This window comes from Elephas maximus, chromosome 4, assembly GCF_024166365.1.
Source record: "Elephas maximus indicus isolate mEleMax1 chromosome 4, mEleMax1 primary haplotype, whole genome shotgun sequence".
NCBI lineage: Eukaryota > Metazoa > Chordata > Mammalia > Proboscidea > Elephantidae > Elephas > Elephas maximus.
The window spans coordinates 139,515,631-139,539,247 of NC_064822.1; the positions used below are offsets into that span (position 1 = coordinate 139,515,631).

At 39.9% G+C, this 23,617-nt stretch overlaps 1 protein-coding gene across 1 annotated transcript in view; it reads left to right on the plus strand.

Moving 5' to 3' along the window:
* The first annotated feature begins 403 nt into the window (after positions 1-403).
* NAV3 (neuron navigator 3) overlaps positions 404-23,617 on the plus strand; it is a 937,562-nt gene continuing 914,348 nt past the window's right edge. Inside the window, exon 1 of the mRNA XM_049883940.1 lies at positions 404-626. The gene's annotated coding sequence lies outside the window, so the exon portion shown is untranslated. The remainder of the gene's footprint in view (positions 627-23,617) is intronic.

The window sequence follows — 23,617 nt, forward strand, 5'->3', positions numbered from 1 at the left end:
TAGTCTCAAAGGGAGGAAAAAAAAAATCCCTCCTCTTACTCGCTCCTCCGAGCCTGTGCTCTGCATTCGGGTGAGGAGGCTGAGGCTGGTCTGCACGCGCTCCTCCCGCCGTCCCCGCAGGAAACTTTTCTCGCAAGGCCCGCTCTGTTCCTGCAGGTCGGGCGGAGACGGTGGGTGTCCTGCGGGCTCCTCTCCCGGGCAACGGCCCAGACCCTGCCACGCGTCTGTCTCTTTAAATTCCAGCTGCGCCGCTGGGAAACAGCGCCACTCGCCGCCCGAGCCGGCAGACGGCTGCGAGCGAGCTCGCGCTTTCGCTCCCGGCTGCGCGCCGCGGAGGGCTCGGCTCGGCCCGCGGGCGGCTCGGCGGCGGCGGCTCGGCGGCGGCGCGGGGCGGGGAGGCGCGGCCCGGCCGAGGAGGGAAGAAAGAGCGAGCCGGGCTGGAGAGGCGCCGCGCCCGGTCCCGCGCCCGCTCCGCGACCCGAGCAGTTCCCTTCGGCGTGACGAGGATGTGCCTGGATTTTTTCCCTCCCCTCCTTTTTTAAGACGATTTCTATAGTAACCTGGTTAAGTGGCTCAGTATCGCAAACCTGAGGATTTCCGCGGCCCGTCGGCATGACCTCGGCCAGGTAACGCTGCAATCTCATTCTCTTCCATTGCAAACCGCTGCGCTCCCTCCAAAGTTCCTTTTGTGGAAAATCGGCGAGCCCAACGCAGCCCGGGGTGTTTGCAACAGCATGTTCCTTTCCAGGTGCCTGCGACCGGTTCCCTCCCCTGCTGCTCCCCCAGGACCCACTATCAGATTATTTTTAATTATTATTTTTTTTTTTTCTGTTTTGGTTGGCCCTCTCCTCCCCTTTGAATTTTTCTCCTCGCTGCGCGCTTCTCTGCTTTTTCCCTGAGACTGGAGATGGGGGCGCGGGCAGAAGTCGGGGGCGGGGTGGTGAGCGCGGTCCAGGGAGTGGCGGGTTCGGAGAGGCTGGCTGCAGTGGGCTACTTTGGGCATCTTGGCGTCGCCTGCGTGGCGCAGGGGTTGCGGGGAGGGCTGTCAGTACGAGGGCGGCGGAACCCGGGAGCCCCACATCTCTTAGATGATTAAGCGAGAGATGCAGGCTCGAGGGTGATGGCTCTGCTGGGTGGCTGGCGAGCGTCAATACATCATAGCTTTCCTTCCGACTCCCCCGCCCCTCTTCGGGTTTCTCCCTTTCTCTTTCCCACATTTCTTTCTTCCTTTCTTCATCATCCGCTCCCTTCTAGTCTCTCCTTTCTCCCTTTTCTCTCCCCTCAATCCCTTATTTCCCTTTCCCCTTAACATAAAATAATGAGGAACCGTTCGTAACCCGTTCGTTCTGACAACATGGGAAGAGCAGTGAAACCTGCAGCGTGGCCACCTAAACCAGGTCGTTTTCAGACCTGTCCTCATCCATCAACATATTTGTTTCCTGAGTCTGTTGATCTCCGCTCAGTTCTGCAGAAATGCATTCTAAGCTGGGTGTCTATATGGCAGAATCAGAGTTGTGCAGATCGCTTCCCTGCTCCCAGTACCACATGTATTGTAAGGGCTGCATATGTTTTAAATCTAAATAAGCCAGGCACATAGAGAAATACCTTAAAAAAAAAATCTAGGCATTCTAGAGAAACTTCCCTCTTAAATTATCAATAAACTCTTTCTCCTCTTTGACATTTAATTTTAGGGGACTTGGGTGACAGCTTTTTTCCCCCTTTCTCCAGTTTGTGGGGAGCATGCAACTTCTGTTACCTTAACGCTCTCCTCTTTGATCCTTATTCACATTTGTGCTTCTGAGTCCCTGGAATGAGTGCATCATAATTAAGGTTCAGAGGTTTGCTTCCTGAAGTCCTGGCTGGCTGAGGTGGCAGTCTGTGGTAGAAGGGGCTAAGAGAACCAGGGAGCAGATAGACCTTGTCAAAGAATAGAATAGTTATAACAACTCCTGCATCAAATAACCAGACTCAGACTTCATACTGAAAACATGAAAACCCAATACAACCAAGCCTTTTGTTTTCGGTAGTTTTTAAGCATGTGCCTAACTATGCTAGGTAGGTATATGTTAGTACTTATTATTTAAAAAGGGATGGACTCTAGTATAAAATTCATTCTGCCTTGTTTATGTTGAAGTACTTCCTCAGTATGGTTTTATTTTTCTTTCAAACACAAGATGCCTGTATCCTTTGAAAACAAAGGGGAAAAAGGAAGACTTCTCTTTAAACAGAAACAGAATTTATATGGATTTTTTTGTTTGTTTCTCAAAAATCTAGTCATTAATGCTCACAAGTTTTCCTGAGGACAAAGTAGTTCATGGGTAGAAATGATACTAATCTGTGATTTTCCTCCACTCTATTTCAGTGGTATACATAGTTGATGTTTGAAAGAAGGTCTCAGTTTTAGAGAGCTCCTTTTGCCTCCGTTCCTTTGTCTGCACATTTGTTTTTAAATCCAACCACTAATATAGGATAAAGGATCTTGGAGCAGAGAATGGATCAGGAAGAAGAGAAACTACTGACGTAATGAAAAGTATACCCAAACCAAGACAAAAAATAACCACTGCCTTTCCATTCCACACTGTTGTCTTTGTTTATAGGCAACTAAGAAACTGTACAATTTAAGGTCTTTTCATCTCCTGAATTCTATACCCAATAATTTTCATAACAAAACCAAAAACCAAGTGTTAGCGTTGAGGTGATTCCAATGCATAGTGACCCTATAGAACAGAGTAGAACTGACCCATAGGGTTTCCAAGGAGCAGTTGGTAGATTCAAACTGCCGACCTTCTGGTTAGCAGCTGAGCTCTTAACCACTGCACCACCAGGACACTGTAGGTCGTATTTATCTAGTCTAGAGGAATATTTACAAGGATTTACAATTCTCTTGCCAGTGAAATCCTAAAGGCATACTTTTAACATTCTCTTCTTCTTTTAGTGAACAGTGACTGTAGTAATGGTCCTACATTACTCTTTCTACCTGGATTTCTAATTTTGTTGTTTCCCGAGTGGGTGGGGGTGGTCCTGGTAGGCCGAGTGGAACTTGAATGTACAATTAATTGTTGGTGCAATAAAATGTTCATTTCTTTTTTTTCTTGTTCTTAGTTTCAGGATCTTCATGCCGTCTTGGTCATTTAATATTTTGGTGTAACTGCTCCTTTTTGCACGTGTATATGTGAAAGATTTAACATAAAGTCTGTTCTGAGTAAGCCTTGTGTGATCTGAGGTTAAAAGGTATATCGTATTAGTGACAAACCATAAATTACTCTTATTTATAGTACATTGATTCTGAAACAGTTTTCTTTCCCCTGTGATCACATCTATATATGGATCATGTAATAAAAGGTTGGCAGTGATGAGCTCTATTTTCTAATAGGAAAAACTTCCCTCCAATTTACTTTTTCCCTATTTTCGTGTAGTGGGATTAGCTAATGTTTTTTATCTGATACTTTAACAGATTGCATTGCTGAACACTGCTGATTACCAAGAATATATTGTTAATTCTGAAATAGATATATCTCTCAAGTTATCTGGAGGGCTCCAAGTAAATCTTCCTGGTAACCCATGGCAACAGGAAACAGCTGTCCTGGGTGCAAGCTGTAGTGTGGATCTTTCTGCACTTCCTGATCATTCAGGGACTTGATACGAGAAAAAAAAGATCTTACATTGTTTGCATAGACCTAGGTCAACTTTTTGACTTTGGTCAGAATAACAGTTCCCAAGCCTAGTTTCGCAGTGCCTCTTAGCTCCTCATTTACTTGGGGAGGATTATAAAATTCTAAGAAAACTCATAGTTTAATGTTAATTTTTATATACCCATTGCTGTTCAGTCGATTGCAACTCATAGCGATGTTATAGGACAGAACAGAACTGCCCCATAGGGTTTCCAAGGGTGTAATCTTTACAGAAGCAGACTGCCACATCTTTCTTCCACGGAGTGGCTGGTGGGTTTGAACCACCCACCTGTATTTTGGTCTGGCAGCTGAGCACTTAATTGCTGCACCACCAGGGCTCCTTAAGTTTTAGACAGTGAAGAATTTATAGAGAAGTGTTCATGTGCATTTGACTTTGTGTGTAGCTGGGATAAGCAGAGTGAGACTGTCACCAAATCAAACATGAGAGGCTGCACCAACTTCAGAAATGTTGGGAACCAGGGAGCTGTGTATGGAAGTGGGAACCAAGCGACCAAGGCTGTATTCCTACTTATTACTGCATCCCATATTTCTTCTTACAGCTCCCTCTTTATTCACAGATGTCACTTAGCTGCATTTTCCCCAGAAGAAAAATGGACAAAATAATCTTTTTCCTGTTTTTGACTTCTTAAACAATAGACATAATCCTATATACAGAGGTGTATATATGTTTTTTTATGTATGTAGCAGTGGTGGATATTAAAAGACACACACACACATTCAGAAGTACAGAAAAGACTTCTGAAGAGAAAGGACATCTTCCCTAGTACCAATGGTGGGAGGGTAGTGGTGATTTTTTTCCTTCCAAACAGGGGCAACTACTGTGTTCTATGGGTATAGGCAGTGAATGCTCAGTAACTAATCACATCACATAAGGTGTCAAACTGAATAATCCTAACAGGTGTTTCCCTTTTACTTACATGAATGCAAGAGAGGAATGTATTTCCCCCACTTTTTTTTTTTTTAACCAGTTAAGATCTCTCTACTCCTCATTTTGTAAGGAAAACTAATTTTTTATAAGATTAAGTGGACCTCAGGGTAGGAAAAACTCCCAGAGCTATCTTTTCTACTCAGACTTCGTTTTTCTTTCTATGTCTGTGACTGTCAATAGTAATATCTGATACGTGCCTTTGGTAGTGATGTTTCCATAGGTCATCATCTTTCTCTCTCCCAGATGAAGTCTCAAGACAAGCATTACAGTGGCATTGTTGTGTTTTTGTTAGATCCCATGGAGACTGTTTGACTCACAGTGGCTCCATATACAACAGAATGAAACACTGCCCAGTCCTGTGTTGTCCTCACAGTCATTGCTATGTTTGAGCCCATTTTTGCAGACACTGTGTCAGTCCATCTCATTGAGGGTCTTCCTCTTTTTTGCTAACCCTCTGCTAGAGACTGGTCCCTCCTGATAACATGTCCAAAGTATGGGAGACAAAGTCTCACCATTCTCACTTCTAAGGAGCATTTCTGGCTGCACTTTTTCCAAGACAGATTTGTTCATTGTTCTGGCAGGACCTGGCATATTCAATATCCTTTGCCAATATCATAGTTCAGTGGCATCATTCTTCATGAAGGACATCATGTTTGGTAAAGTAATAGTGTCTGTGAAAAAGAGGAAGACCCTCAATGAGATGGGTTGACACAGTGGCTCCAACAGTGGGCTCAAGCATAACAACAGTTCTGAGGATGGTGCAGGATCGGGCAGTGTTTCATTCTGTTGTACACAGGGTCATTGTGAGTCAGAACTGACTTGACGGCACCTAACAACAACAACAAAATTCTTCTTTGGTCTTCCTTATTCATTGTCCAGGTGTCACATCCATAAAAAAGGCTATTGAGAATACCATGGCTTCAGTCAAGTGCACCTCAGTCTGCAAAGTGACATCTTTTTAACATTTTAAAGAGGTCTTTTGCAGCAGATTTGCCCAATGCAATACATCATTTGATTTCTTGATGCTGTTTCCATGGGCCTTAATTATGGATCTAAGTAAAATTAAATCTTTGACAACTTTAATATTTTCTCTGTTTATCATGATGTTGCTTATTGGTTCCGGTGTGAGGAATTTTATTTTCTTTATGTTGAGGTGTAATCCATAGTGAAGGCTGTAGTTTCTGATCTTCATCAGTAAGTGCTTCAAGGTCTCTTCGCTTTCAGTAAGTAAGGTTGTGCATCTGTGTATCGCAGGTTGTTAATGAGTCTTCCACCCATCCCGATGCCCTGTTCTTCTTTGTATAGTCCAGCTTCTCAGATTATTCTCTCAGCATACAGAGTGAATAAGTATGGTGAACGGATACAACCATAACACACACCCTTCCTGACTTTAAATTATGCAGTGACCCCTTGTTCTGTTTAAACAACTGCCTCTTGGTCTACGTACAGGTTCCTCATGAGAACAATTAAGTGTTCTGGAATTCCCATTCTTCATAATGTTATCCATAATTTGTCTTGATCCACACAGTCAAATGTTGTTGCTTAGTCAATAAAACAGTAAACATCTTTCTGGTATTCTCTACCTTCAGCCAAGATCCATCTGATATCAGCAATGATATCCCTTGTTCCATGTCCTTTCTGAATCTAGCTTGATTTCTAGAAGTTTCCTGTTGATGTACTGCTGCAACTGTTTTTGAGTTATCTTCAGCAAAATCTTACTTATGTGTGATATTAATGATACTGCTTGATAATTTCTGCATTCTGTTGGATCACTTTTCTTTGGGATGGGCACAAATATGGATCTCTTCCAGTTTGTTGGCGACGTAGTTGTCTTCCAAATTTCTTGGTATAGAGGAGTGAATGTGTCCAGCATTGCATCTGTTTGTTGAAACATCTCAATTGGTAGTCTGTCAATTCCTGGAGCCTTGTTTTTCTATAACGCTTTCAGTGCTGCTTGGACTTCTTTCAGTATACCATTGGTTCTTGATCGTATGTTACCTCCTGAAATGGTTGAATGACCAGTTCTTTTTGGTAAGGTGTCTGTATTCTTTCCATCTGCTTTTGATGCTTCCTGTGTCATTCAATATTTTAGCCGTGGAATCCTTCAGTATTACAACTCAAGGGTTGAATTTTTTTCTTCAGTTCTTTCAAGCTTAAGAAATGCTGAGTGTATTCTTCCCTTTTGGCTTTCTAACTCTAGATCTTTGCACATTTCATTATAGTGCTTGGTCTTCTCGAGCCACCCTTTGACATCTTCTGTTCAGCTTTTTTTCCTCATCATTTCTTCCTTTTGCTTTAGCTTTTCTTTGTTTAAGAGCAGATTTCAGAGTCTCTTCTGACGTCAATCTTGGTCTTTTCTGTCTTTCCTATCTTTTAAATGTCGCTTTGGTTTCTTCATGTATGATTTTGATTTCGTCTCACTACTTGTCTGGTCTTCGGTCGTTAGTGTTCCGTGTGTCAAGTCTATTCTTGTCAAATCAATTCAGGTGGGATGTACTCGAGGTTTTACTTTGGCTCACGTGGACTTGTTCTAACTTTCTTCAGCTTCACCTTGAACTTGCATTATGAGCAATTGATGGTCTGTTCCAAAGTTGGCCCCTGGCCTTGTTCTGACTGATGGTATTGAGCTTCTCCATTGCCTCTTCCCAGAGATTTAGTTGATTTGATTCCTGTGTATTCCATCTGGCGAGGTCCACATGTATTACCGTTTATGTTGTTGAGAAAAGGTATTTCCAATGTACAGGTCTTTGTTCTTACAGAATTCTGTCATGTGATTTCCAGTGTCCAGTCTATCCAAGACCATGTTTTCTAGCTACCCATCTTTCTTCTTTTCTTCTTTGTTACCGATCTTTCTTTAGTATTTCAATACAAGTGCATGTTGATTGCATGTTTGATCAATTTCAGACTGCAGAGGTTGGTAAAAATCTTTAACGTTTTCATCTTTGGCATCAGTGTTTGGTGTGTAAATTTGAATAATAGTCATATTAACTGGTCTTCCTTGTAGGCATATGGATATTATCCTGTCACTGACAGCATTGTACTTCAGGATAGATGTTGAAATGTTCTTTTTGTTGATTAATATGACACCATTCTTCTTCAATTTGTCATTTCCAGCATAGCAGACCATATGATTGTCTGATTCAAAATGGCCAATACCAATCCATTTGAGCTCCATAATGCCTAGGATGTCTCTTGTTATGCATTCCATTTTATTTTTGACTACTCTAATTTTCCTAGATTCATTCTTTGCACATTCCGTGTTCTGAGTATAAATGGATGTTTCAGCTATTCTTTCTCATTTTGAGTCATGCTGCATCAGCAAATGAAGGTTCTGAAAGCTTGACTTCATCCACGTCATTAAGGTTGACTCTACTTTGAAGAGGCAGCTCTTTCCCATTCATATTTTGAGTGCCTTTCAACCTTAGGGGCTCATCTTCTGGCACTGTATCAGACAATATTCTGCTGCTATTCATAAGCTCGTCAGTAGCCAGTTTTTTAGAAGTACAGTGCCAGGTCTTTCTTCCTAGTATGTCTTAGTCTGGAAGTTTAGCTAAAACCAGTCTGCCATGTATGACCCTGCTGGTATTTGAAATACCAGTGGCATAGCTTCCAGCATGGCAGCAATATGCAAGCCACCGCAGTATGACAAACTGACAGACAGATTATGGCATACCCCTTGGGAGGAATTTTTTAACCCCAATTTAAAAAAAAAAATCTGACCAATTACTTTACTGGGCACCTTCTTACCCTACCGTATTAAAATGGGATCAGACACCATGGTTGCTTGATTATCTTGATCCATTGTAAGGAAGTATAACACGATTAAAGATGTAGCATTTGTAGTCAGACTACGTGAGTTTGAATCCCAACTCTCTTGCTTAAATTTCTTAATCTGAGTTTCAATTTCCTTATCTGTAAAATAGCTGTTGGGAAGTATTTTTTGAATATTATATCAGGGATTGTATTAATAAACAATTAAGGAGAGCTCATGACATGTAGCAAGTACTCATAAAATATTGTTGTTACTGTTGTTAAGTACTGTCAAGTTGATTCTGACTCATAGGACAGAGTAAAACTGCCACCAGAAAAAAAAAAAAAAAAGGGCTCCCATAAAATCTTAGCTACTATTATTATTGCTGGCTGCTATTATTATTGTTGGAGCCCTGGTGGTGTAGTGGTTTGAGAGCTACGGTTGCTAACCAAAAGGCCAGCAGTTCACATCCATCAGCCATTCCCTGGAAATCTTATGGGTCATTTCTACTCTGTTGTATAGCGTTGCTCGCTATGAGTTGGAATCAACTCAACGGCAACAGATTTGGGTTTTTAAAAAACTATTACTGTTATTGCTGTCGCTGCTGTTGAATGTAGACAAAGGCCACAGTTATTTTTCCATTTTGAATTATTTTTTTCTTTCAAACCTGAATGTGAACCATAGTACCTGTGTACCTGGGAGCTGTGCTGCCCCTACCCCAGCCCCATCCCCTTAGTTTTCCCTCAAGCTGAAAATAACAACCAGGTCCCTGAGAGATAAGAAAACTTTGGTGTGGGGAGGGGCTCCACTCTCCTAGTTTCCAGAAAAGCTTATCTTAACTTTTTTTATGTGCAGTATCAAGATTATCCGTGGATTTATTTTATTCAACAATTGAACATCTAAATCAGGATTAGCTACAGTAGTAATACCTCAGTTAAAAAAAGAAACCTGACAAATCTAAAACTTTTAGATTTTCTATTACATTGCTGTTTCTTCACAAGCTACAACTGTTTACTAAAACCCTAATGTAATTCTTAAACCGCCAGCTTTGCTAAAGCAGTTTTGCTGAGTCATTTTTTTGTGAGGCCACTTGAGAAGTCTCATTGATGACAAGGTGATATTTGGTAAAAGATGTGACGTTTCATGCTTATTTCGTTTTTGCTTTATGAGTTCCCATGTTAAGAACTTCATTGCATAGGTAACTTTCTTTACATCTTAAGGAGTGTCCTCATTGGCAAAATGTGTGTGTTAAATTAGGATACCTCTTCATTTTTTTTTCTTTTTTAATTATGGAAAGTTGAACAAACACAAAAATGGAAAGAATGGTATAATGGATTCCCAAGTACCGTCATCCAGCTTCAACAAATTAGATAATTGTTAAGATTCTTTCCAGTGGCTCTCTGGAAGGTACAAATGGTTAAGTCCTATGCTGCTAACCGAAAGGCTGGCGGTTCAGAGTCACCCAGAGATCCCTCAGAAGAAAGGGCTGGCAATCTACTTTTGAAATATGCAGCCACTGAAAACTCTGTGGAGCACAGTTCTACTCTGAAACACGTTTTTGGGTGTTATGTTACCATGAGTTGAAATTGACTTGATGGCAACTTTTTTTTCAAAGATATTTTCCAGTTCTGTGATTCTGTGATTTTCTGACCAGGGAAATTCCTATTCACTCTGGTTTTAAGAATCTGAAATACCTGCTTTTAGAATAATATTGATATCAGTGTCACTAATATTGACACTAAAATGATGTAGTTACTGAATTATAACACTGAACATTTAATGCCCAGTCAATAAAATAACACACAAAATGATACATGAAAAATGTGTTGGAACTGAGCCAAAGCAGTAAGTCAGGTTTAAAAAACGTAGGACTAGTTTGATTTAATAGATATTAAATGCTTCCCTCAAATAGTTTATGTCATCCAATAGCTTGCTTAATGCCATATTATTATACTTAATAATTTTCGAGAATCTGGGTTAGAATGAATAGGTCTAAAACTATCTTGAACGTTAATCTTTTATTTGGCAGCTTATGTCATGAATGCAGCAATCAGCCTCTAAGATGGTTGCCAGTGCTTCTTGCCTACTGGTATACATGCCTTTGTTAAATCCCCCCCACACTAGGTAGGTTGTTATGTCTGATCAATAGAACATGGAGGAAGTGATGGTGTATAACTTCTGAGGCTAAATCGTAAAAGACATTGCCACTAGCGCCTTCCTCCTTAGATCAGCAGCTCGGGGGGAATCCAGCTGCCATATTGTGAGAACTCTCAAGCAATCCATAGAGATTCATGTGGCAAGGAATTGACACCTTCTGTTAACAGCCAGCACCGCCTTACCAACCAAGTGAATGAACTACCTGGGAAGAGGGAACTCTGTCCCTGCTAAATTCTCCAAGTGCCTATGGTCCTTGGTAACTTCTTGACTGCAATCCCTTGAGAGACCCTCAGCCAGAACCACCCAGCTGAGCTGCTCCTGAATTGCTGAACTCACAGAAACTCCAGAAGTTATTAAATACTTAATTGCTTTAAGCTGCTAAATTTCGGAGTAATTTGTTATGCAACAATAGATAAATAATACAAAAACCTTAAATTGCCTCAGGATTGTCACTGTAAATACATAGAAGTGACAGTTAATAGAGTTCTAGTCCACAGATTGCTGTTTAAATCTGTAGTTACCACAGTGAATTACTGGCATCCTAGCCTTTTTTTCTACTTTTAACTCATGGGTCTGAATCTTCTGTGGACATTATCCATAATTGAATGTGGGCAGAAAGCACAGTGTCTGTTCTTTCATTAGTTGCTAACCTGAAACACCATTCTGGCTCTTCTTTTTGGCAATGTATCTGTCAACAATTTCAGCTGTGTGGAATTTTGAAAGAAAGCCAGGGCAGGGCAGGGGAGGGGCTTGAGGACTGCGACATACTTTAGCTGACACTTGGTAAAATTTGAGATATTATTATAGTTTAACTGGAGGATACCCTCAAAGAGTTTCAAGCATACAAAAAGGCCTTTATGGCTTGAAATTTGGTTGTCATAGAACCATTTTTCTGTTACCTTCTGAACTAAGTAAGATTACAAATAATAATAATAATAACAACACATGGCCGTCAAGCCAATTCTGACTCATAGTGACAGTATTGGATGAAGTAGAAAGCCTATAGGGTTTCCAAGGTAGTAATCTTAATGGTCTGCTCCCACATCTTTCTCCAGTGGAGTGGCTGGTGGCTTTGAACTGCCGATCTTTCAGTTAGCAGCCAAGTGCATAACCACTATGTCACTAGGGCTCCTAAGTAAGATTAAAGTGCTCAAAATATTATATGCCCTAAATGAGGCCGTGGTAACACGTTGCCTATTGTAGCCATTCTTTGCAATTTTGCAGTTTGTCCTTCCTTGTATATGTTCTGGTTTGTATGTTTGAATCACTTTTTCTCATTATATTATGAGGCCAAGGAAGTCTAAAAATTTCATATTACTAGAGGCCAGAATAGATTCTGTGGAGGTACAAAGTTTTGTTATATTTTTTGCAGATACAATGGTGTGGTATGGATCAAAGAATACAAAAAAAAAAAAAAAAAAAAACTTCATTTTTGATATCATGAACCTGTTTAACTTTATCTAAATAAATTACTGGACCCCTGGTGGCATAGTGGTTAAGAGCTCAGCTCCTAACCGAAAGGCCAACAGTTCAAATCCACTATCCACTTGGAAACCCTTTAGGGCAGTTCTACTCTGTCTTATAGGGTCGCTCTGAGTAGGAACAGACTTGACAGCACCTAACAGCAATGGCAACAACAACATCACCATCCTATAAAGTCTTAAAAGGGGGCTGAATATTTAACATATGTAAGTGGGTTGTAGGATCCTTGGTGAATACTAAGAGGTAAGTTTTTGACTCCTTAGATTGATGTGAATATTGTCATTTTCATAAATGAACTGTCAATCCTGTTTTGGCTTGGAGCATAAGGTTTTTGTTCTTTTCCTGTTTAATTGTTTAGGTAGGGAAGCTTATAGGATTTTTGCCCCCGAGAGTTTTTTCAGGTCCACAGTTATATTGGTATAAAACGATGATGATGTTCAGTGACCTATACCAATACCATATTCTCTGGGAATTAAAATTGATTTTTTTTTTTTTTTTGTCCCAGGCATATACATTTGCTCTTGTAACAAGCGTTACCTGGGAGCACTCAGTAAAACCAATAAGGAGAAATTCAGAAATTAGTTTCTAGGGCACCACAAATGAGTTGCATCATAAGCCTCAGGATAAAGTTAATGAAGTCATCGGTTCTTATTGATATTTTGATGTTTGAGCACAATGTACAGCAAGAAATCCTTTTAGAATTGAGGATAAATAGCACAAATCTGGTTTTTCTGCTGTGTTTTGTGAAATATGTAGAAATGAAGGGATATATGGCAGACATGTATGGAGGCTGGAAGTGTTTTTTTTTTAGACATCTTCTAATAAGTGTGTTTTTGTGTTTTGGTTGGATAATGGGTTCTATCTGTGCCCTTGTTTTGTGGTGCTTTGCACATTTAGCATTGGATTAATTTACCCCATGAAGTAAACATGTTTAAAAAAACAAAGTTTCTAGATATATATTAATGCCTTTGGCACTGTGATGAGTGTAACAGAGGTATAGGAATGAGTAAGAAAATGCCTTTGCCCTTGAGGAAATTGGAAGATGTTCAACTTTAATTTTTTTTTTTTTTCGGAGTGTTTAGGTGCTTATTTATAGCTAGACACTACAATTTATTATGGTCAGGCTGTGCTCAACACAAGATTGGCTTGGATTATGTTACCATAATTGAGAGATACTCTGACTTCTACACTGTTAATGAATGCTAATGCTCTTTTGAAGGTCTTCTGTATATGGGTTCAGTAACCACAAAGGCTTTTCTGCCTACAGCAGATAACCTCTCAGTAATGTCACAGGAAGTTGCATTAGAAATTATGCCATTACCTATAGCTTTTTTCTTTCTGTGAACTAATGGTATCTATTCAGGGTATTCCTCAGTATAATGCAGACATTTGTCCTATTGTGTTATGCTGCAGGGTAGTTCTTTGGAATTTTTTTCTACCAGAGTGGAAAAGTATCTCATGAACTCTCTCATAAACTTCTTGATGTTAGTACTTGCTAATTGTGTATTTTGAGAATTGCTGTGGAATTTTGATAGTAGCATGGCTAGGGTCCCAGGAATATTTGAGTCTGCCCTGCCAGTTACCTCTGTGCATGGACAGCATCCCCAGGGAAGATAAAGGCAGGGAATAGCAGCCAAATGATAATCTGAATATCACATTATTAATAGCTTGAGATGGTGCCAGTTATTATTAATGTAGGGCTCTTTAGAAATTGGTGGTTTGGAGCACATACCTTAGGCCTTGAAGCCGAAGCAGGGCCTTCTACTTCCACTTGAGTATGTATTTTTAGTCTTGATTACTTCGGTCTGGTCAGTTTTGGAAGGAAGTCAAAGAGGGTAAAAAATGGTCATGCCCCAAGAGGGTCTTAATTTCAATTTAACTGCCTGGCCACATAAGTCAAAAGTAAGAGAGTGGGAACAGACCTTGACTCTGTTGCCTTTAAAGCATAGTGACTTTGTGTGTCCACTAATAATTGTGATCCAGGCAGTGTTTTAGGATTTAACCTATTAGAAGAACAACGCCTCCTTTGAAGAAGGTGGGCAGAGATGGCCCTGGTGATAAGGAAGAGGTGCGATAGTATGGATAAATTACGGTACAGGTCACGATCTCTTATCTAAAATGCCAGGGATTAGAAATATTTAAGAATTTAGACTTTTTCAGATTTGAGAAAGGTAATAGGGTGTATATATTGTATATCATGTAACAACCTTGGCGTGGTTTGGAACAGCACCCCTTGATCAAACACATTGCTATTTCTGCAAGAAAAGTATGAATATTCACAATAAATAGGTGTGATAGGTGACATGGGTTCTTAACAGTGAACCTTTCTTGGCCTGTGGTCCTAGGGAGAAATGTGATGATGGAAACACGGTCAGAGTGATACTACCTCGTTTCTTACAAAATTGGAGGGAGTCATGAACCAAGGAATGCAGGTAGCCCCTAAAAGTTGTAAAAGGATCCTTTGCTAGAGTTGACAGGACTGCAGCCCTGCTGACATTTTGACTTTAGCCCAGTGAGACCTGTGTCAGACTTCTGACCTCCACAACTATAAGACAATAAATTAGTGTAAGACCACTAAGTTTTTGGTAAGTTGTTACTGCAGCAATAGAAAACTAATACAGTGGAATAAAGACTACAGCCTTACGTTACTTCAGATCAGATTTTGAAAAACGTTTTGATTTTCAAAGCATTTGGGTTTTGAATTACAGTTAGGGATTGTAGACCTGTAGAAGGAATCGGAAATCTTGATGTTTCAGCTGGATAACCTTATTGTGTTTGAATTTTTAATCATGGGAGGAAGATATTCTTAGAAGAAAGCCTTTTAGTGGTGGTAGTCCTAGTCCTTTGAGCCTTTGACAATTTCTTTTTATTCCTTTCCATTGAGCTTCGGGATCTTACACTGATTGAGGACGGCTGTGGTCAATCTGCTTGCCTCTAGACCTGGGCTGACTTTAATCAGATTGAGATGATAAATGTGAAGGTACTCAAATTCTAAAGTACTATACAAATGCACTTGGTTTTTATTGATTGTATTTATGACTGAATAGCTGCTTTCTGTTGGTCCTTCTCTGGCGATTGGGGGTTTGAGGGAAGGAAGTACTGCATGGGGAGGTGGTGAATGTGGCAGCAGTACTGCCTCTTTCTTCTGGCTACCAGAAATCCTCCCTCTCTACAGTGTGTTTAAGGATCCCTGGTGACACAGTATTAAAAGCTTGGCTGGTAACCAAAAGGTCGGCAGTTTGAATCCACCAGCTGCTCCTTGAAAACTCTGTGGGGCAGTTCAGCTTTGTCCTGTAGGGTCGCTATGAGTAGGAATCCACTCAATGGCATCAGGTTTGGTTTTCTCTGAACAGTGTATGTGGCTTCAAGGGAGGTGACAACTGGAATAAAGGCCTTACCGTAGAAAGGCTGGATTCCTTTGGGCTCATCCGTGTACCTCATTGCCAACCGCTTAATTACATTAAGGTTTTAAGTGAGGAAGAAATATTATGCATATTCTGATCCTTCTCTTGACGGTACCCAGAGCCAAAGTCTGCATATGGAAATTGGTGCCCAGAAAATCCCCCAAAAGGCATAAAGTATAAGGCATGTTATAGAATATGGGGCAGCAGTTCACACTGAAATGTATTTGTTTTCCTTGTGATGCTGTGCCATTGTAGTACATGGCATTACTATGAAAATAAATGGTTGTCATTGTGTGCTTCATGTTTGAAGGTTATATTTTTGATGAAATATTTCAGAATGATGATACTAGCCCTGATTAAAATTAAAATGCCAACTTCGAGTATGCACCTTCCACTGTCCTTGATCTGTAGCTGAATCTTTAGGAACATCAGCTGTCCTATTGATTCTTTTGATGTCCAAGTCTTAGGAGAATGAATGAGTCTTATTCTGCCTGGCAACTGTGTGTGGGTGTATGATTTTTTTTCCTTAGTTTTATAGAATATTGGTAGGTTTTAAGCTTCAGTTTATGATCAAATATGTGAGTTCAAACTATTGTCATCATTAAAGACTTACAGCTCCTCTTTGCCCCAGTACTCATGCTTTTCCCATCCCCAATGCAATGCTTTTTTATATCAGCAATTTCAGTACGGCACATTTGAAATCTTTGTTAAAGTAAAAAAACAAAATAAAACAGAAACTCATTGTCTCACAGTTTAGGAGGCTAGAAGTCTGAATTCAGGGTGCCAGTTCTAGGAGAAGGGTTTCTCTCTCTGTCGGCTCTGGGGGAAGTTCCTTGTCTCCTTTTGACATCTGTGGGCCTGGTGCTCCTTGGAGATCTCCATGTGTCTTGGCATCAATCTTCTCTTAAGCCTAGAAAGTTCTCAGCACAGGAACCCCGGGTCCAAGGGATGTGCTCTGTGTCCTGCTCTTCTTTCTTGGTGGTATTGAGGTCCCTCCCCTCTCTTCTCAATTCTCCTTTTTGGAGCAGTGATTACAGGCTTGGCTACTAACCAAAAGGTCGGCAGTTCATATCCACCAGCCACTCTTTGGAAGCCCTCTGGGGCAGTTCTACTGTATCCTGTAGGGTTGCTATGAGCTGGAATTGATTTGATGGCAATGGGTTTAGTTTTACCTCTTGTAAGATAAAAGGTATGACTTGAGTAAGGTGTGACTTGAATAAGGGTGTGACTCAAGATCCTGCTTTGAAAACCCTGGTGGCATAGTGGTTAAGAACTACAGTTGCTAACCGAAAGGTCAGCAGTTTGAATCAACCAGCTGCTCCTTAGAAACCCTATGGGGCAGTTCTGCTCTGTCCTGTTGAGTCACTATGAGTTGGAATCGACTCGATGGCAATGGGGTTTTTTTTTTTTTAAATTCTGTCTCATTAACATATAGAGGTTTAGGATTTACAATACATAACTACACAATACCACAAAACGGAGGACAGTTATAGCAGATCACAAAATGGAGGACACAATTTTGGGAATCATAGCCTAGCCAAGTTGGGGGACTCAGTTCAATCTATTACATTTGAAATTTTTCCTTAGCTTTTGACAAAAGTGGTTGTGATTAAAATTCAACTTTATAAATTGCTGTAGACAAGTGACTGTTTTGAGACCTAATCTCTATGTAATCAGTAATAAGAAAGCTATTTATGCAAAGTTTTAAATAACTTCTGGGCCCAAATGTAAAATCTAGCATATTGAGAACGCTGGAAAGAATTTCTCTTACATGAAATTTATCCCAGAATACACATTTATGATTATGATGCATAGTAATTTTTTTTTTTTGATGCTTGTTGACTCTACTGGGTTTTAGTGAATGATATGTATTTAAAATGGTTTCAGAACCTAGACAGTACCTTATTATTCATCCTACTACATGTTAGGCTTTGGGCTAGGTGTGGAAAGTGGGTAGTGATAAAAGGATGTAGACCTTGCACTGAATGACTTTATGTCTAGCAGGTAAGATGAGACTTGTACAAAGGAAAAGGTGGCAAGTGCTGTAACGGAGGAAAAAATAAAGGAAAGGCTCCTTTTGGATTGAAAAAATGCAGAATGCTTTATGGAGGAAGTGACATCTGAACCATGAAGGATAGGGTTTGGACACGGAGAGACAGAAGGACATTCTTACTGGGAAAGAAGGTAGTAAAGTATTCAAGCCAAAGTCAAACTGTTGCATGGCATACGGACCTCTGGGATTTGGCCCTGCTGCCTCTTGCATCCAGCTATCTTTGCACATGTTCCAGCTACACTGAGCTATTTTTAGTGCCCTACAAGTGTCATGTTGTTTCCATTTGAGACCCCTATTAATAGGTGTATTTTCTGTACTAATATAGTTCCTGTACAATGAGATTTCCATGTTGAGTTTTATTTAACTCATTTTAAGAAATAGAAATTGCTCTCTGTAAATCACATCATCATAGTTGTCCATTCTTGCCAGCCACAGAGTCCTAGAACTCCAGAACATGTATTCAGGGACATCTGTTGCTTGACTCCGATTATACATTCATTCCTTTGTTTATTCTTGGTGCGTGTTTGTTCTGCTCAGTACTGAAGAGACAGGGATGAAAGACAGTATATAGTTGCTCTCATGAGCCCACTGCTGGTGAGAGACTGACAGAGAGCCTTGATGTGAAGATTTTGTGGTCATACTAGGTGTATGAAAAAGGTTCATGAGAAAAGAGGTAGGCATGACCGTTTTGCCTGGTGGCAGGGTGTTGGGGTAGAATGCCCAGAGAGGAGGTGCTTGAACTGAGTCATGAAAGATGAGTGGGAACCTGCCACATGGACACAGTGGAGGAGGAAGTTTCAGGATGTGGCCACTGCTTGTGTAAGTGTGCAGAGGTGTAAAGGAACATGAGATGTTTGGGAACAATCAGTCAGTCCCCAGGAACACAAATTTGTGCATGGGGCAGGTGCCACATAATGAAGCCAGAAGAATAGGCAGACCATGAAGTGTATAAATTCTAGGCCAAGGAGTTTATACTTTATCCTGGAAGTAGCATTGGTCATTGAAGAATGTCAGACAGGAATGACATAGATATAATTCCCTTTAAGAGCAGATACCAGAATTATAGACTCTTAATATAAACTTGTTCAAAGGAGAAGCAAAGCCGTGTGTCAGCTTAGAACTGAGTCGTCACAACCTGACACTTTTCTTGTAGGCTGTATGAATGTGGTTATTTAACTTCTCTAAACCTGTTTCTTCATCTGCAAAGTGGGGAGGATAAATAGCACTAGTTTCAGAATTGACCCAAGAATTAGATGTGATGTTGTTATTAAAGAATTCACCTATATGGCAAGTGTACCGTATGTAAGTGTACAAGTATTATGTGTTTTAATATCTTACTAACAATATCAACGAGGTGTCTAACAACAAGTTGGCAATGTGGAACTGAAAGGACCCTTCCAGGTCAATTGTAGTGTGTATTATCAACCTACTGATAAAGACTCAAAAGTGTAAGCTGAATTTTAAATAGTTCATGAAATCTGAGATTGTTGTGTGTACCTACCTGAGGAAGGGTAATATGAAAATGAGATGTGGTAGAAATTCAAAATGAATTGGTAGTACGGCAGAGTACATGACCCTGACTGGGATTAGCCAAATTTGGGGGAAGTTATTGAAACCCCACCCCATGTTACTATTCTCGTATCCAGATATCAGCGAAGGAAGACTCATCACATGAGACAGTCCATAAAAAAAACAGAATGTGTGAAATTGAAAGAGCCTCACTGCTGTCACTCAGTTGGTCCAGAGTGATGTGAGCTGAAGCCTGGGGCACATGGTGTAAAGGGCTTACCATGGCTTCTACTAGCCTTTCAGGGCTAACTAATTGTTGGTGAAATGTGGATACCATGAAACAGTGTGTTTCAATGTCCTCTTGGAAATCTGTTACATACTGTAGTTAGTTAGATATCATGGTTTAGCTGATAGTAACCACTTAAATGTATATTTAATCAAAAATTTTCAGAGAAGAATTAGACGTTAATGCTTCAATTGGAATATATACATTCAATGCTTAATTAAAATGTATGTATTGGGGGATATAAAGCATTTCATAAATAAAGCTTCTGTGAACATTCTAATATTGTAATAGCTCTTGCATGTCAAGGCATATTATCATCCATGTTATTAGTCTTTCTGTAGTAAAAATTCAAAGTATTTTTATAAGATGGAGAGTTTGATACTCCCTAGCATACATATGGTTTTGCTAATTGATAGTTATGCTATCTTTGCTGTTTTAAAAAGTATTTTAAATATCTCCCCGTTAGTTTAGCAAACTTCCAAGGTAATAACCATGGTGATTTTTTTTTTTTTTTTTTGTGGGGGAGTGGTTTTATTTCACTGACTTTCAATTAAGATCGAAACAGTCTTTTCATCAGGTAAATCTAAACAGCGGGACATTTACAGGTTTGAATTTCAAAGTGTGCAACTTCTCATATAATCTTGCAAATATAGTATAAAGCAGGAGTGAGACCCTGATCCTTTTTGGTGAACAGTTACTTAAAGACTGAATGATGAGTGATTGCCAGTCTCCCAGTCCTTTGAACCAAAGGATGGAGCAGTCTAGAGAAGTTTTTAAACGATCAGTTGGTGCTGTTAATGAAAAAGAAGTGGGAGGTAAATTGTATATTGAAACTGTTGAAAATTAACCTCTGGCACATGTTATTAGTTTCATTTTTTTTTGCCTACAGTTACTGTTTAATTTTTTGATAAAGCAGTTTATTGCCCTCTAAAAGATATTTAAATTAGAAAAATGCTCCCTTTGTGTTGCTTGCCCCAAAAGGAGCAATTTACCAGTGGCTGTGTTATGGTTGGTTTCCTCATTTGCATTCTGAGTCCACTGTTAGGGCTGTACTTAGGAATCTGTATAGATTTATTTGTAAAGAAGCACACACTGAATTGGACCACAGGATTAAATGAATTCCATGAATTAGAAGGATGACCTTATAGACAGAAAAAGATTTCATTATATGTCTTCCCTGCTTTCAGTGTATTAGAATTTTTGTTATATGCCTGATATTCAGACCTTTTGTGTGTGTGTGTGTGTGTGTGTGTGTGTGTGTGTGAGAGAGAGAGAGAGAGAGTTATATCAAAAGAATAGATTGAAATTCAGCATCCAGGTGGTGGACAATACATTGGCTGAGTTCTAATTGTGAGGATTGTAGTATTACATTTTATTTTTCCTCCTGTCATGCTCAGCAAATAAATAATCCTTTTCCTATTTTAGCCTCCAAACATGCTTGCATCTTTATTTGAGCATGATGGGAATGCTATGTGAGCAAATGGTTTTACGGGCAGAATCTTAGTTACGTGGATTTTTATTTCTTGTGTGTGGAACCAAGTAGTGTAAAGTCTGGTATTTTGGGCAGGTATTAAAGCTTTGCTGGACTGAGAGAGGATAGAATAGAGGGGGATGAAGAGATTTAGGAGCCCTGGTGGCACAGTGGTTAAGAGCTACGACTGCTAACCAAAAGGTCAGTAGTTCGAATCCACCAGCCGCTCTTTGGAAACCCTATGGGGCAGTTCTACCCTGCCCTGCAGGGCTGCTGAGTTGAAATCGGCTCAACAGCACATCGGGTTAACGGGAGGAGATTTAGCCCCCAGTTTCTGCTTCTAGTGGAAATGCTGAATGTTAGAGAGGAAGGACTTGGATCCTCTAAATGATCAAGCCAGATGGTAAAGCTACTGTATAATTTAATAATTTACTGCTAATTGATTAGTTTTATGTATATTAAGAAAGCAACTCTGGTAGTACAGTGGTTAAGCACTTAGCTGCTAACTGAAAGGTTGGTAGTTCGAACCCACCAGCCACTCCATGGGAGAAAGATTTGGCAGTCTGCTTCCATAAAGATTACAACCTTGGAAACCCTATGGGGCTGTTCTGCTCTGTACTGTAGGGTCACTATGAGTTAGAATTGACTTGATGGCACCTAACATAACGTGTATAAAAAACCCAACCAACCAGCCAACCTGTTGCCGTTGAATTGATTCCAGCTTATGGAACCCTCAGTGTGCGGAGTAGAACTGTGCTCCTTAGGGTTTTCTTGGTTGCAATTTTTATGGAAGCAGATTGTCGAGCCTTTCTTTTTTGGTGCCGCTGGATGGGTTCAGACCATCATCCTTTAGGTTAGTAGTTGAGTGTAAACTGTTTGTACCATCCAGGGTTCTAGCTTTATGTATAAGAGGGTGCAATTACATGTTATTCCAGCCAGTTTTTTTTTTAATCTGATTCGTAAACCAGATTTTTTCACTGCCTGTTCAAAATGTTGTTTTTTGCATGAGAGCCCAGTTCATTTGACCAAAGACTGACTTTTCTTTGATAGTTGGCTGTGACAAGGAGGAAAAGGGATAAATCAAAAGAGCCTATGGCCATGGTCAGACCATATCAGAGAGGTAACACAGGAGTCCCCAAGGCCTGGTGACTACAAGTGCTAAAATTCTATTTTGTACTCTAGTTAAAAATAACCTAAAAAAATGGTGGCATTTACAATATAGATTTAGAGAAAGCGTCTAAGAGGACTAGAGATGGATGCTTTACTCTTCCTATGGCAATTTAATGTTAATAGGAAATACTGATCTTGTATTTATGTAGTTCTTTTGACTTTTCTGAAATCTTTCAGCAGATGATAGTTTCATGTTTGGAAGGTACATAATACACATATTTGCTGCCAATTTAAATAAATTAAATAAATAAAAGACTTGGAGTAAGGGTAGTGATTTATTTGAATTCACAAAACTGATTAATGGTGAAGTGGAATTAGAACTTAGATTCCTCAGTTCCTGAACTGACATCTAGGAGTAAGAAAGGCACATAGTTGCAAATGCAGTGGGACAGGGATTCTATTACTCTTTTCACTTCTGGTGCATCCTCAACCTGTTAGGACTTTAGTTATGCCTCTACTGCACTGGGGAATCCTGTAAATATTTTAAGATCAGTAAACCAGTTGAAGAAAAAAAAAATGGTACACTTGCTTTATTAGGAAGGCTTGGATGGATGGAACTCTCCTTATGCAAAACATTTCTTTCCTGCTTGTGTCTTGTGGTCAGTGTATCTCATCTGTGAAATGCTCTTGTTGTTAAGCGCCGTAGAGTCCATTTCGACTCATAGCGATCCCACGTGACAGAGTAGAACTGCTCTGTAGGGTTTCTAGGCTGTAGACTTCTGCAGATTCATTAATGCATTAATAGCTACATGATGCAGTGTCTTTCTTCTCTATATCATAAATGGATCAAGTATGGTAATTTCTGTTTCCATTCTCACTGTAAATGATCATAGTGGATAATTTGCTCATTTTTCTCAAGAGTGTATGATTTAAAGTATCATCATTTTTTTAATTCTAGATATGGGCAAATAAACCTGCGTCTGGAATGAAAAAAACCTGTTGTTATTGGTGTTGAAATTTAGTGTAAATAAAATGTTTATCCTCTTTTTGAGTAAAGATATATTATCCCAAACACAAACATTGTTGATCGAAGGATTTGAATGTGTCCTTCAATCAACTCAAGATCACTTTGTATAGCTGAGGTTCAGTCAACACCACTTTTAATCAGCTAATTACATAAAGCAGATAAGGTTTTCCTCCCAAACAAATGACTGGGGAGGAATAACTCCATGAGTGTACAGCCCTGAATGTCCCCTACCCTCCGCTAACAAAATAGTCCTTTGAGAAAACCATGCTAGCAAGGTTAAAGTTGTATATCTCTTGGCCTGTTTCTTGGTTTGATCCTAGACCTCAATTGGAAGTTATGTCTGTGTGGAGCACATGTTTCACAATGTCACTTGTTGGTTTTGTTTAAAAATTTGAAATAGTTGCTGATTATCTTGGGAAGACTATGGGGACATTGGAGCATATTTAGGAAAGAAAGTTAGTTCATCATTACCTCCCCACTGTCCCTGCCAATAAATTTACTGATCTCCATACTTCTCTCTCTGGATTAACCTTTACTCACCAAGTCTTACAGGTGTCTAAAGGTTCTGAGAAGGAACACCAAGAGCACAGCTTGTCTCCTCAGTGACACCATCAGTTTGGCATAAGGACAGTTCCCTCGCCCTCACAGAAGAGTATTTAATCTTCCTCTGGTCTTTCTTTAAAGACTAATACTCCTTTGAGTCTGCGTATAGTTTCAGGTATTTTTAAAAGGCTTTCATTTACGTAA